The sequence below is a fragment of the Cydia amplana genome, chromosome 6 (assembly GCF_948474715.1).
Source record: "Cydia amplana chromosome 6, ilCydAmpl1.1, whole genome shotgun sequence".
NCBI lineage: Eukaryota > Metazoa > Arthropoda > Insecta > Lepidoptera > Tortricidae > Cydia > Cydia amplana.
Genome location: NC_086074.1, coordinates 7,385,100 through 7,399,065, shown reverse-complemented (window position 1 = coordinate 7,399,065; position 13,966 = coordinate 7,385,100). Strand labels below are relative to the sequence as shown.

The window sequence follows — 13,966 nt, the reverse complement described above, 5'->3', positions numbered from 1 at the left end:
TTAGTTTCAAATTCTCAAGTTGATTTATTATTCGTGTCATACACCCTTAAATATACTCGCATTGCTTCTCATGCATGCAATTAAGCGTAATTGATTGCATGTCCATATTCTAATCCGAATAAACTCTTCTTTCCCCGTTTGGAGAATCTTGAGACATGTTTGGAGCTGTTTAAACTAAATATAGTAAATTTGTTACTACATGGTGACTTAACACCAGATAGTTTACGTTAGAAGGGATTAAGTACCCTTATTTAAAATATTGTTAAGTACTTAACTAAGCTAAGTAAGTATTCACTTGCTTACTTGCTAATTATGCTAAACGGGGTATTACCAATTATATAGCCTACACTTAAAATACGATAAATTGCTTTCCTAGCTACAACAAGTTTCACTTTGTATTATATTTTAATAATTTATTTCCTCATCATCATCATCCTATCAGCCAGAGGACGTCCACTGCTGGACATGGGCATAGGGAATATTTTATTTAAGTACTTATTATAAATATCTAGAGGTACTTATATAAAAAGATGATCCTGTTGGGTAACATTCTTTCAATTATTTGTTCTAGTATTTCTCACCACTACAGAATCTAACAAAATAAGCAGTTTAAACCAAAACAACATGTAATTAGGTAAAATAATGTAAAACATTTATTTAGGGACTGTGTGAATTATAAAACCACACATATGTATGTGGATCGGTCTGTGACGTTTCGTGTATTATCCCATAATAAAAACCGCAAATCACTTGTAAGTGACATATGTTCGTACTTCGTATGTTGTACATATGCATACACCTCGAGAATTCTAAATAGGTACTAAGAAAAACAGAAAATGACTATTTATATAACATAGTCATGAGTTATTATGGATCGACAGTTTGTCTATAATGCTCTGTTAAGTGCCCAAAAATATCTTCATAGATCAGCTTGAACAGTCGTAAGACTGCTGAGAGGTGTAACTATCTATCCACTTTCTGTTGGATCTTTCTGATCATATTCGTACAGAGAGTATAAAGAAAAGCATATAAATGCAACAAAATGATCTGTTGTACATTTTATTATACTTTTGAAATTGTTTCAATTCACTACTGATTATTTATACATTTATAATTGATTAATTAGATCATTACAGATAAAAGAAAAATATCTATTGCTCATTATGGCATAAAATGGGCATAAAGCATAATTTTACTTTCGGAATCCAATCCTTCTTTCATTTCAGCTCTACTATTGATAATTGTCTCCGATGGACCTGACCCATTATCATTAGCCCCCCAACCGTTCAAAGTAAATTTACAGTACCAAGAGGTATCAAACATTCTAACACAAATATAAATAAATACGTAAGTAATTATATTATCTTCATTTTATGTTTTGGGCTTAATTTGGCTAAGCCCGTTACTGTTTTAAAAAGTCAAGGATTCTGCTATAGAGATTTGTTACTACACTACTGTTCAAAAGTTGGGAAATGTAATATAGCTATTACATACTTACCTATAAACCTAACTAATTATCTACCTACCTACCTACTTATATTATATTACATACCAACCTAACCATTTCTGTTAAATAGCATTCTTTTGTACACTAGTATGTGTGTGCTGTACACTGCCACGGCACTTATTTATTTTATTGTATTAGTGCAGGTTACAGAAGTTTTGATTAGCAAAGAAATAATAAAAATGGTAGGCCATTCTTAAGCCTTAAAAGGGTTCAGCATATATTATAAATGCTTAGCATATACATTAATCCAGAGGCATTATTCCAACAGCATCCAGAATATTGTTATTATTTGTAAACAGTAAGTAGATGCTTAATTAGCATACAATTTGTTTAATGCCGCTAGCGGGCTTGCTAATGACAGAATATCATCTATATCAGAATATGCTTGTAAATGATACAGGATCACATCCATGAGTGTGACGAAATTCATGCACTGAATTTCAAGTGCTAATGTCATTATAAGAAATTATTAGGTAATACAAAACAATTCACAAATGTAACGCTGCAAGTGTGATTGGGGCCTTTGGACCCGGCATGGCTCAGAACAGGTTTTAGTTCTTAAGTTTTGTATGTACGTATTTATATTATTGTAATAAAAAACTTTTCCCATTCACAAATTATCATCCCACGGATGAGGTGTTTCTTCACATTTAATCCATTTTATTATTGAATAGTGATACTCGTGCTCGTCCCACGGACGAAGGGCTCCTTGCTATGCAATAAGCATTATATTATAGTCAGAGTTGAAAAAGATCTGACCTTCGTTCCACGAACAAAGCACAATGTTGCCACGCAACATGTGGATATTTTCAAGCCAACATTTCAAACAATGTCCCACGGACCTAAGTCTATGTTCTCTATAGAACGAAGCACAAAATGTCGCTACGCGATATGTGAATATCTTTAAGTCAACACCTCCAACAATGTCCCACGGACATAGACAAGCTCGTCACACGAGAATGTATAAAAACTTTGTATAGGTACTCTATAATAAAGTGAGGTTAAGTACATGACTTGTATCAGAAGTCCAAGTTTCCCCACGGGAGCACTCTTAGCACCTTCTAGCTGCAAGAATTTAGAAAATGAAAACTACTTTTGTTTACTAGCTGACAAATGCTGTCCGTAAAGATGTACAAGGCTGTACAATGTACTTACCACAGTCCGTGGTACTTACGTTGCGATATTTACAAATTTCATTTTCCATGTACACATTGCACTGTATATAGACCTTTTAGGTATAACTGCATGGGAAAAACTAGTAATTACTCGATAAAACTTAATTTTTAATAACTATGCGACAGATGCGTTACGGCGCGCGCAAAATATATGAAGTGTCATCGTGACAGTTAGTGATTTTTTCTTTTATGGCGGCTCTAAATTCGCGTACATTGGCAAGCGAGCGAGATGTACTACATTGTTAATTATCCAGAAATAAATACGAATATAATTCTAAACCAACGATCCAATTTACCTGCCGAGTATTCTCGATTCAATTTTCCAGTCCAATAGTTAAATATAGTTTGGCTATAATCAATATATAACGAATAAATAGTCGTGTCGAGTTCGTGGTCGAATTTGCCATAGATTTTTTTAACTCTAAGTAATTAAACTAAATAAACTAACCTTACTATGTTGAGAACGTAAAATTTAAAGAAGGTATATTAAAGGTGCAACATGTTATAACGTCAAATCTAGTTTTCTCGGTTCAACGCCCACTCAGGTGAGCTAGCTATTTGTTATCATCGTCGCGGCTCGGAAACCCCGATGTTAACGGGACGCCCCAATTCGTCCCCGAAATAACCCACGGTCTGCCCCAGATCCGTCCTTCCCGCGGACGCCCTCTAGAAACGCAAGTTAAATTTGACCCGACGCCACGTGAAATTGACAATGAAAACAACGGACTCTTTAAGTAATAATGGCAACATAAGCGATATCACCGATGAGAACAATGAGGAGACAATATGTATTAATAATTCACTAGATAAATACGAAGGCAAATACGACGCAAAACAAGAAAGATAAAATAGAAATAGCCCTAATGATAAATATCAGAAGGGCCCAAGTTGACAATGGCCCGCCTAATTCCCTAATGAATGCGCGTACCCACATGGACAGACATAATGATAGTTTGAAGCCGGCACGTGTCGATTCATCCGTCGGGCCTAATAGAAGTTATAGAAGCAGCTATGGTGTGGAAACTTGGGGTGTACAGTGTAGCCAAATATCGGTGTGGGTGAATGACCTCAGTTCGCAGGCACCTGCAATCGCGTCGCTGTTGACACAACCAACTGACACGCGTAGTTCTCAAGTGATAATGGCTGCCGGTGCACCGTACGTGCCGCTTTGTATTTTATATTCGTTATTTATGGGGCTGGTTATTTTGAAGCAAGCAGGAATTAGGACACGAAAAATGATTATGATTAGCGTTCTATTTACGATTATTGGGGGATTATGTGATTTATATTATGCTTATCCTTACGAATGAACGATTAGATTGTAGATTAGGTATATTTTCATCTTTGCCTTTGTACCTATTTGTACCTATATCTCAAGCTCAAGACTCAATGTTATAGCGAGTTTTATTTAAGATTAATTTAGATTTTGTGATACAGGTCAACTAGGGTTTGCAATCCGGATCCGAAATGTATGAAATTATCCGGATCTGGATCCGGATCCGCGGATCTTCCCATACATTACGGATCCGTCGTGCAAACCCTAAGGTCAACAATAATGTGTAAATATTGAAATGTTATTTAATAACATGTTTGATATTATATTGGGTATTACATATATATATATAAACTATAAAAGAGAAAATAGCTACCCATTTAATGAAAAGATCCCTTTTTACAGACTCAAATATAGGAACCTACCCAGACGAACAACGTTTTAAAAACTTAATGAAAAGCCAGTGTTTCAAATTACGTAGACAAGTAGTTCATTAGAGTTGGTCCCGCCTGGGATCGGGGGCACGGCCTTGTCCCATTTCTCAAGATTGGCACTTTTTATTTGCTCTTTGAAATATGTACGTCCAAATCGGACTGGGGTTTTTGATTGATTGATGGTAGTTTCCGAATTTCCGATCCCTCAAGGAATATACGCTGATATGAACATTTTGTATTGTAAGTTTTTGGTAGAAGGACTAGAAGACATATGTACATATCCCAATTTTCCCCATGAATATCTAAGGTTTTGTGGGTTTAAATTGAAAAAAGCTATGGTGAATTAGGATTATGAATACGAAAAACATAACCATGTTTTTGTTGTAAGTCTAAATCTTTTAAAGCGGTTACATATTCATTTGAGCTTGGTCTACAGTTCTACACTGTCTGTTAACAGATAGTTCTTGATATGAGGTCTAATTATGATCACTAGAGTCTGGCTACTGAAATATTACGCAAATTTTTGGCAGGAAATTCAAAAAATCTTGGGCTGGTCACATTTTGTGTAGTAGGAATTATAGTTTTGATACTAGACATTATTAATATTATTTAAAATAAACCCCTTATAAACTGCAAAAAAATTTAATGAATGACATAAATTGACTTTTAGCTTTTTTTTTAATCCTATGATTAAAAAAAAGATATTTCATTATTGTATCACCAATTGTCTATACAATTGGTGATAACGAAATATCTGTCAAAATTTTTTGGCTAGCCAGACTCTACCTATGTTATTATAGTCCATATCCATAAATATAATGTTGATATCACGTGACTATGAAATATATTTCATATAACTATTACGTAAGGCTAGATCTTCCTGCCGGCCTAACAAGTAATCTAAAAGTTTTGTCTCATAATGTTGTATGTTGTAGAAATCGGTGTGTGCTGTAGAAATATGTCGATTTAGTGTAATAACTAGTAGGTAAGTCATTTTTCATTTTCATTTTTTTTTATTCAAGAAAACCTACAGATATGTTGCATGCTTTCCTAACTGGTGTGGTTAAATTTCCATTAATTTCAATGAAGGTACCAAAACAAAGAGTCTGCCTGTAATAATTTGTACGAACCATGCATCTAGATGTTGCAACTGCTATAGTGCAAAAACACTAGTCTAACTGGCTAAGCAAGTTGCAATTGTCGATAACAACGATTACTTCCATTCCTTACTAATAGGGTGTTTAAGCTCAGACTCCGACATTGCTACTTGGCAAAAATCGTGAAGTCAAATAGTTTTCTTCCTTATGACTTCACATTAAAATTCTATGGCTTTCACATAAAACGAAGATTCTGATTAGGAATGAATTGAGTTACTAACGAAAAGCATCAAATAAATGATATTGACCTAGGCTAGTGGCCTCTGATTCTGACTCTCAAATAGGTTTACCGGAAACGACTAATAAAATGAACATAAAATAGAGATTATGAAATTTATGATTATGAATGAAGAAAAGTGAAAAATGTTTTGAATGAAGTAAAACTGGGTGTAGACTGTGGATTGTAAGATTGTGATTGATTGATGTGGATTGTGATTTGTATTATGAATATTATACATAATTTAATAAAAGCGTTGACAATATTTTCAACACTCTGTTAACTAGGCCGCGTACAATGAAGCCGACAGTAATTTAAACAAAGAATTTGAAAGCAACGCAATTAATTAAAACTTCAAGCGAACTTGGAAATGAAAATAAAAAAATAATTATTAACTAAAAGTTTACAATTACTTAAGGATTAACTTTGGTACCCGCACTAGGCACGCTTGTATCGCGGGGCCAATACCAGTAGTAGGTAGTTGTAACAAAAGTGTTATAACCGGTTGACAATTTTACTTAAATGTTAGTTGTAAAATTCTAAAACTACCTACACAGATTTATAAACTATGGGAAGTAAACTATAAACAATTTAAATTCAGTTTGTTTGCAACTCAAATTTTAGAAATTCTAATTTGTAAAATTTTCTCTGTCTCATCATAGGTTAAACTTGCGAGCCATTTTTTAACCAGTACTTTAGCGTCATAAACGGACTTATGTTTGATATCAGTGTCTTATGGCGACATTGTAATTATACCTTGATATGTAAGGCTCGAAACGTTTAGCAAAAACAGTGCGCACCATCGGGATCTGAATTCTGAAGACTCTTCTTTCAAGCATATCTTTGTGCTCATTAGTCCCAAGAAGTTGCTTGTGCTTATCAACAATTATTTTAAGCAGATACAGTTTACGAACGATGAGCACTTCACAATTTCTGTATAACAAAAATGTTGAGTAGAGAACATTCATACTAGTTCGTTATCTACGCTGCAACGCATCTGAACAGGACGGTCGAAGTAACTTAACCATGTATAACAAAAATTATAGTATGTATATAATATTGTTTACATGTAAATTAATTAGTGCACGCTAGCCTTAACAATATTGTTTTATAAGTGTATCTCATGTAAGTGAATTTTCTAAATTCTTAATGAGATAATAAATGTCTTAAACTGTGCCTAAAAGGTTTTTTAAGCATTGTCTTGAGGACGGCACGCTGAGCTCTTTCAGCCTCGATGATAGTAGTTTTGTTAGTACTACCCCAGCAGCATATGCAGTATGTCAGGAGTGATTCACATAAAGCGTGGTATACTAATTTTAGCGTTTTGACATCTGCCACCCTTCTTAAGTTTCTCATAACATAAACGATACGCCTCACTCGATTTGAAAGCACAGCTATTTGTGGCTTAAAACTCAAATTATGATCTAGCATAACACCCAAGTATTTTAGTACCTCGACTTGACAGATTGACCTACAGGAGCATACAACGTAATTTCCTCTGCAATTGTGAATCTTTATGTCGTGCACAGGAGCCGGTGGAGCTGATGTTATAGGTTTGTGGAAGCATAGGAAATTTGTCTCCTTGGTGTTGAGTGTTAGCAAGTTTGTTTGGAGCCACTTTGCGGCCAAAGACATGCCACGCTCAGTATTTTCTAATGCCTCTTTCCAACTTTGTCCACGAAAAACAATTGCAGTGTCATCTGCATAACAGACGATTTCTGCATCTTTCAGTGTTAGGTTGTGGAGGTCATTCATTTATAGAATGAACAAAGTTGGGCCAAATATACTACCTTGAGGTACTCCATAACGCACTTCCATAGGGCTGCTTTCGTATTGGCCAACTTTCACAGCCTCTCCGTCAGGTAGCTTTTAAACCACTGAAGGGGTAGGCCTCTGATACCACACGCGTTTAGTTTTTTAAGAAGTATCGGAATGGATGCCGTATCAAAGGCTTTAGCCAAGTCCAGAAATACCCCAATGCAAGCTTCGTTGTTATCCAGGTAGCTTGCTACTGTTGTGGTCAGGAAAATCACAGCCCCTTCCGTAGACTTTACCTTTCTGAAACCTAGTTGCCTGGGAGAGAGCAAGTCATGACTTTTTAGGTAAGTAACGAGTCTACTATTCACAAGTTTTTCTAAGATTTTTGAGGTGCTGAGACACTTCCCAGCACCTCAAAAAATCACTATATTGAATATCACTATATTGGGCGATAGTTTCCCGGATCATATCTAGTGCCTCCTTTAAATATTGGATTCACAGCTGCAGGTTTCCAGATGTCAGGGAATATTCCAGTAGAGAAGCTTAGATTATATATGTTCGCTAATGGGTTGCATATGGTGTCTTTGATCTGTTTAATGAGGGTATTGGTGATTGTATCTAGGACTGGTGCTTTGTTATTATCAAGCTGCATAATTATAGACTTGACTTCGTTAGCATCGGTGGGGTACATGAAGAAGGAACCGGGTTTGTCACCGTTTGAAGCATTATATGAGTTAGCTAGGTCTTCTTCGCTGGTGTTAATTTCTGCCAGAATATCATCTGCTAAGGACTGTCCTATACTAGAGAACTATTTGTTGCATATGTTAAGAGATTCTTTTCCTTTTTTAGATGAGGAATGATGACAGATTTTTTTTATGGTCTTCCAGAGTCTTTTTGGTTTGCCCTTGCTATCCTCAATTTCTTTTTTCTCATATTCCTGTTTGACTTTGCGGAACAAGTTGTTACAGAAATTTCTGTATCTTTTATAGGTGATCTGCGCAACCTCGTTTAATGGCTCAGCTTTTGCTGCCAGATAGAGGCGATCATGGTGTCTCATGCAGCGTAGTAGACCTGTAGCAATCCATGGTTTCGAATTAAACTTAATTTAACTTTCCGTGTGTGTTTGTGAATTATATTTTGTAGGTGACTCATGAAATTTGATGCTGCATCATTTACGTTACTAAAGGATGAGTCTGGCCAATCTGTCGATTCCAGTTCAACTTTTATAGCTTCAATGTCTCTTTTTAGAGCTGTACGTTTATGGCGGCTGCTTTGTTTTTGTTTCAGATTTATCCCAGTCATCACCATATCATGGTCCGTAATGTCCGATTTACATACCAATCCTACGCTTTGTTTCTTAGACCGAATGAATATGTGGTCAAGACATGCTTTCCCTCTAGTTAGGCAGAGTAATGGCTGGTAAAAACCCGTACTCTGCCGTAAGACATAAGTAATCCTGGCAATCATTGCTTACAATAGTGTCTATGTTAATATCACCTGCAACTATGATTGACTCATTTTCATCGGCCTGGTCCAAGTAAAAATCCAAAGAAGCTAAAAACTTATCCGTTTTTTTTTAAAGAAGGAGATCTATATATTCTAAATATAGATATAACATTAGGTATTTTTGCTAAAAGACAGTTTGCTTCCTCAAAATCGGGTTCTACCACCGAAGCATTCCATGACTCTTTAATGTACATAACCACGCCACCGTTTTGGTTGATGTGTTTTTTGGTATTATATTCTGTATATCCCGGAATTTTCGGAACAATAAAAGATTCGCACAACCAGCACTCTGAAAGCAGAATGACGTCAATCGAAAGATTTAATCTTTGTAAACTTGCTATAAAAAAGTCAAAGTTTCTTTGAATTCTTCTAATATTAAAAGCTAGCAGTTTAAATGTATATTCTGGGTTCAAAACCGTTTTACACAGTTCAAGCTCTGTTACAACGCAGCAATTAATATTCAGTTGGATAGCTTGTTCTAAGTTCTAATACTTTTACTATGGCAGATAGTCCCAAATCTTTGTGTGAAAAAAAAAGTTATCACCGCAAAAAGTAGTGTGAGTTTAAACGTGACTGTATAGTTTTTTTTTCGATAGGTACTAAGTTCCTGTGTCGCAGATCATTAAGGTTTTGTTATTGTGGGTGATTTGGTGTCACGATATTTTAGTTTTTTATTCGTTTTCTTATGTTTTTTTGTCATTTTTTAAACAGACATTTGATAAGTTCCGTCATACAAAAAATGGAGTATATAAAAAAACCTTTCCAATGGTATGTCGCTTAGTCTTATTGGTTCATAGGCCAGTGTCCATACAAATCTGCCCATCCTCCTTTTGTCAGGCGACAATTGTCAGCATGGTTAAACAACAGGGGTCAAGCGGCCCATTGGTAAAGACACTTGTTTGTCGATAGTCATCATCATTTCAGTTGTCTATAATAATGGTCGATGTATTGAAGTCGTTTGATCCGCTTATTCCATTAAGTACCTACTGGTTTAATACTATTGAAGATAGCTGTTACTAATTCAATTTAGCAAAGCTAAACTAAGCTGGTGTACACTGAACTAGATAGGCATCGGTTGATGAACTTAAGCGCAATTGTCCAAATGTTTACTTGGACCCTCTTACCCCTTAAGTATACCTGGATTATGAGGTTATTTAGGTACCTAACCTACTGAATTACGAAAGTATTCAACCTGCAAATTTTTAAATTATTGTAGCAATAGTTGGGCGTTTTCCAGTTGTCTTTTATCTTGAAGCTAATAGGATTCCAATTGGAATCAATTAACCACTACTTACTTAAGAAGATTTTGAATGAACTTATTTCTAAGTGTAAAGAGAAACACTAACCAAACCTTACATAAATTTTTAAATCTAAAACGTCTCATTATATTTCCATACAACGTCGTAATGAAGGCACAGCAAACCTTTGGGTAAGCAGGACCACCAAATTTTTAAAGTTAAATTAGTTTGTTCGGATGCGTGTGGATTACCTACCTATTTGATACATTGTGTGTGCCTATTTGTAACAAGATCGTGGCGTTGAGTAGACGAATATTTTACTTTGCTCCTAAACACATTTACACATTTTACCTACTTACAAGGCAATAGAATCAGTAAGTAGGCAATAGACGTCGAAGTGTTACGCATTTTTCCTTTCATTGCATACTGAATGGAATATGTTTGGATTGATCGTTTGTTGACAATCAGCTGTGTCGAGTCAGCAAGCGGTCCGGGCCCCATACTCGTCGACAAGAGACACTTTTCAACTTGCCAGCTATAAATATTCAACGTCCACTCTGCATACCGCTCTCACCGACGCTGCTACTACCGATACCCACCTAGATACAGTTTGGGCTCAATTTTGACGGCCCACTCTTGCACTCAGCCAGAAATACAGACGACTCGGCGCGGGCGGTCTGGTATAAACGCGCCCCTGTCTATTCATCCATCACTGCACATCCGCACGATACGGCTAGACCCACGATTTCACTGTCACAGCACGCGGCCAACCGGCCCGCCGGAGTCACGGCACTAGTTGTTTTGACAGTAAGTATACGTAAGGATTGGCGAGAGCATCAGTCCACGCTCGGGTAAAATCGCCGCGCACTGAAAGCACGTCGCGAAGCCGGCCTCCACGCTCGAGAGCCGTCAAAGCCTGGCGGCAGGTGTGCGTGCAACCAAACGAAAGAGTTGGACGAGACGCCGCGCGCGACTCGCCGCCGTCGACTGACGGGGCGCGCCGCGACGAGCCTAGGCCGCACCAACACACGCGCACTCGCGCACACTCGCGCCCGCTGCCACCTCGTTCGCCTCCTCTCTCCTCCCCGCGACCACGCCGCCGTCACAACGCCACCACCGCCGTCACTCCACGTCTCTCCGGACTTGGAGATTCGGTGATATTTTAAACCAAATTTGACTTTAAAATCATATCAGATACGCCTCAAGACGTGGGCATGTGGACAGGAATATTTACAGAAATCGAAGCAACAACACAGGACAGATTTAATTAGTTGCGCATTGAATGAACGGCGCGTGTAGAAACGACGAGAGCGCATGCGCCACGCACACACGCCAACAGCCGTCTACTAGTACTAGAAATTCGAACACTTGTGTCTAGATGCGAGACCAAAATGGGACGTGCAAAATAAGCCTAATTGTAAGACAGGTACATACTGACCGACCGATCTGTTTTCAGTTTCATGTGGCTTCGACATATTGCATGTCTTGGTAAAAATGACGTCATTAGTAGATTATGTAATGTTGACAGATTGTGAGACTGCCCATGTTATGATAGTGGTAGCGATGCACCGCGAGTCGTGCGGAGGCAGAGAAGGTCAGTGCAGAACTATAGCTGCTATGCTACGAATTGCGCAAATTGATGTTCTAATATTCCAATGAACTCGTTTAATAATAGCGGGCGTAGCGCGGGCGTCACTGAAGATACTAGCGTAGGAAGTAATGTCGGCTAGAAAGACTACTCAATACTCGACTCGTAGCAAAAGTCGTAAATTGTGCCGGGATACGTACACCGACTCTGAACGCTAGCAAAAAACGCAGCTACGCGGGTTCTTGAATGAGGATGACGTTATCCGATAAGGTGTTCCTAATTGCGATTGATACAGCAATAAAGTTTGCTCGAACGGCTCTAAAAATATTGTTGTGATAAAGATCACAACATCACTTTGATATATTAAAATGAAGCGTCGCGTGATGAATGTTGTAGATATTACCAAATGAAAAGCTCGTCTCATCAAGGCAAGGACGTGGTTTGGGACAACTCGAGGAGACGACAAATTACGGTTGAACAACGGCTTTTAAATTACGAAGCCAACTGTTCTCCAACGAAACAAAACAACAATTTAATACAACAACGCAAAACGCTAACTCAACCATCAGGTTATTTTGACTTAATACGCCTACACGCAGTAATTAATAATCATTTATTTGCATAATAATTTACAGTATCAGACCAAAAGTATGAATATATAACAAGCTAAACAAGTATTATAAATCAAGCTAGGCACTTAGTACAATTTTATAACGACCGAGCAGACGGAAGAAATAAAAATAGGATTTGTATAAAATAGGTAGTAATCCTGATTTTATAGTGCGCGCTTTGGTTGATGAGGTGTGTAATTTTGCAGTAAGAGGTGTATATATTTTGCTATGTTTTTTCACTATTCGTCAAGGTACAATTTTGGAGGCGCAATTTCCAGAAAACGATGTTTTTATATCATTCTGTTTTAACTTAAACGAATTCCCAACCTCTGAAACTATGTAAAGGATTGGCTGAGTGCAGACAAGCATGGTCTGTTCGAGGAAGGTGGTCGCCCGGCATGCCAATCGGGACTTCCGCCGGCGTCGGATCATTGCCAGAAACACTTAAGGGAAAAACGAACACTTCAAAACGCTCAGTGACATGAACGAACAATATTTAACAAACTTTCTTCTCTCGTCAAATTTTAAGATCGGACTTAAAGCTATATAGATCTTAAGAGGCTGAAAACAGTAGCATGCAAGAAGTCAAGATCGTTATCAGTGGAAGAATTTGTATTTTTTTAATTGATAATGGCTTCGCGTGGGTTGTATTAGAATGACTGTGCGATTTAAATAGTTTGCATGTTGTGTGTGCTGTAAATAATATATTGTTTCATATCATGATATATGTTTGCTGTTTAGTTCTAACAAATCCGATATAATTGCTACTTTAACATATTTTTTTAGTTTTATGTCTTTTTTAATACACGCAATCAGATGCTAATTTTATTAAACTCCTGTAGCAAATTAAATTAGAAATCGCCTATGTAATTTTTTCCCTCCTAATTTAATAAATTTGTAAAACTACTTCAGAGGGTAAGGCAACTTCGTATGTATGTAACTAATGTTAAAGGAAGGGTAATAATGGGGTAAAGGAATTAACTAAACGAAAAAAACCATAATGAAGTGGATTAATGATAAAATTTATAAAAATATGCGTGCGATAAGAGTATATTTTGTATTGTATTGTATTGTGTGTGCGGTGTAGCACAGCATGTAAGTAATAAGTTAAAGTGCCCAAACGTACCCACATCGCCAAACTAGATGTATATGAATGGCACCGAATGTACCAACACCGCAAAGACATTGTGTAGAGGAATAAATTCAGCTCTTAAATAAAAAGAAGAAAATTACAATTAGGCAAATAAACCGCCAAAAGTGAGTAAGATAAATATAGTGTGTCAAAAAACAAGTGACGTTCATGAAACTTTCAGTAGCGAAAGCGTTGGCGCAGCGTGGAATTCATTATCTTTTCGCACTGACAGTTTACAATGGGCTTTTAAAATATGTAGGCTTACATGTTTTGCCCTGTTATAAAGGAATAGGGTCCACAAGTGTAAATTGTAAATATTTGACGTTGACTGTAAGTGCGAAAAGCTAATGAAATCTTTCTTGTCCACTGC

At 37.0% G+C, this 13,966-nt stretch overlaps 1 protein-coding gene across 2 annotated transcripts in view; it reads right to left on the bottom strand.

The window, feature by feature from the left end:
• Positions 1-13,966, bottom strand: part of LOC134648760 (ecdysone receptor) — a 360,109-nt gene that overhangs the window by 257,168 nt on the left and 88,975 nt on the right. Inside the window, exon 1 of one of the 2 annotated variants that reach the window (XM_063503302.1) lies at positions 10,865-11,401. The exons of the other annotated variant lie outside the window; for it this stretch is intronic. The gene's annotated coding sequence lies outside the window, so the exon portion shown is untranslated. Of the gene's footprint in view, positions 1-10,864; positions 11,402-13,966 lie in introns of those variants that run through there. 2 annotated transcript variants of the gene reach the window in all.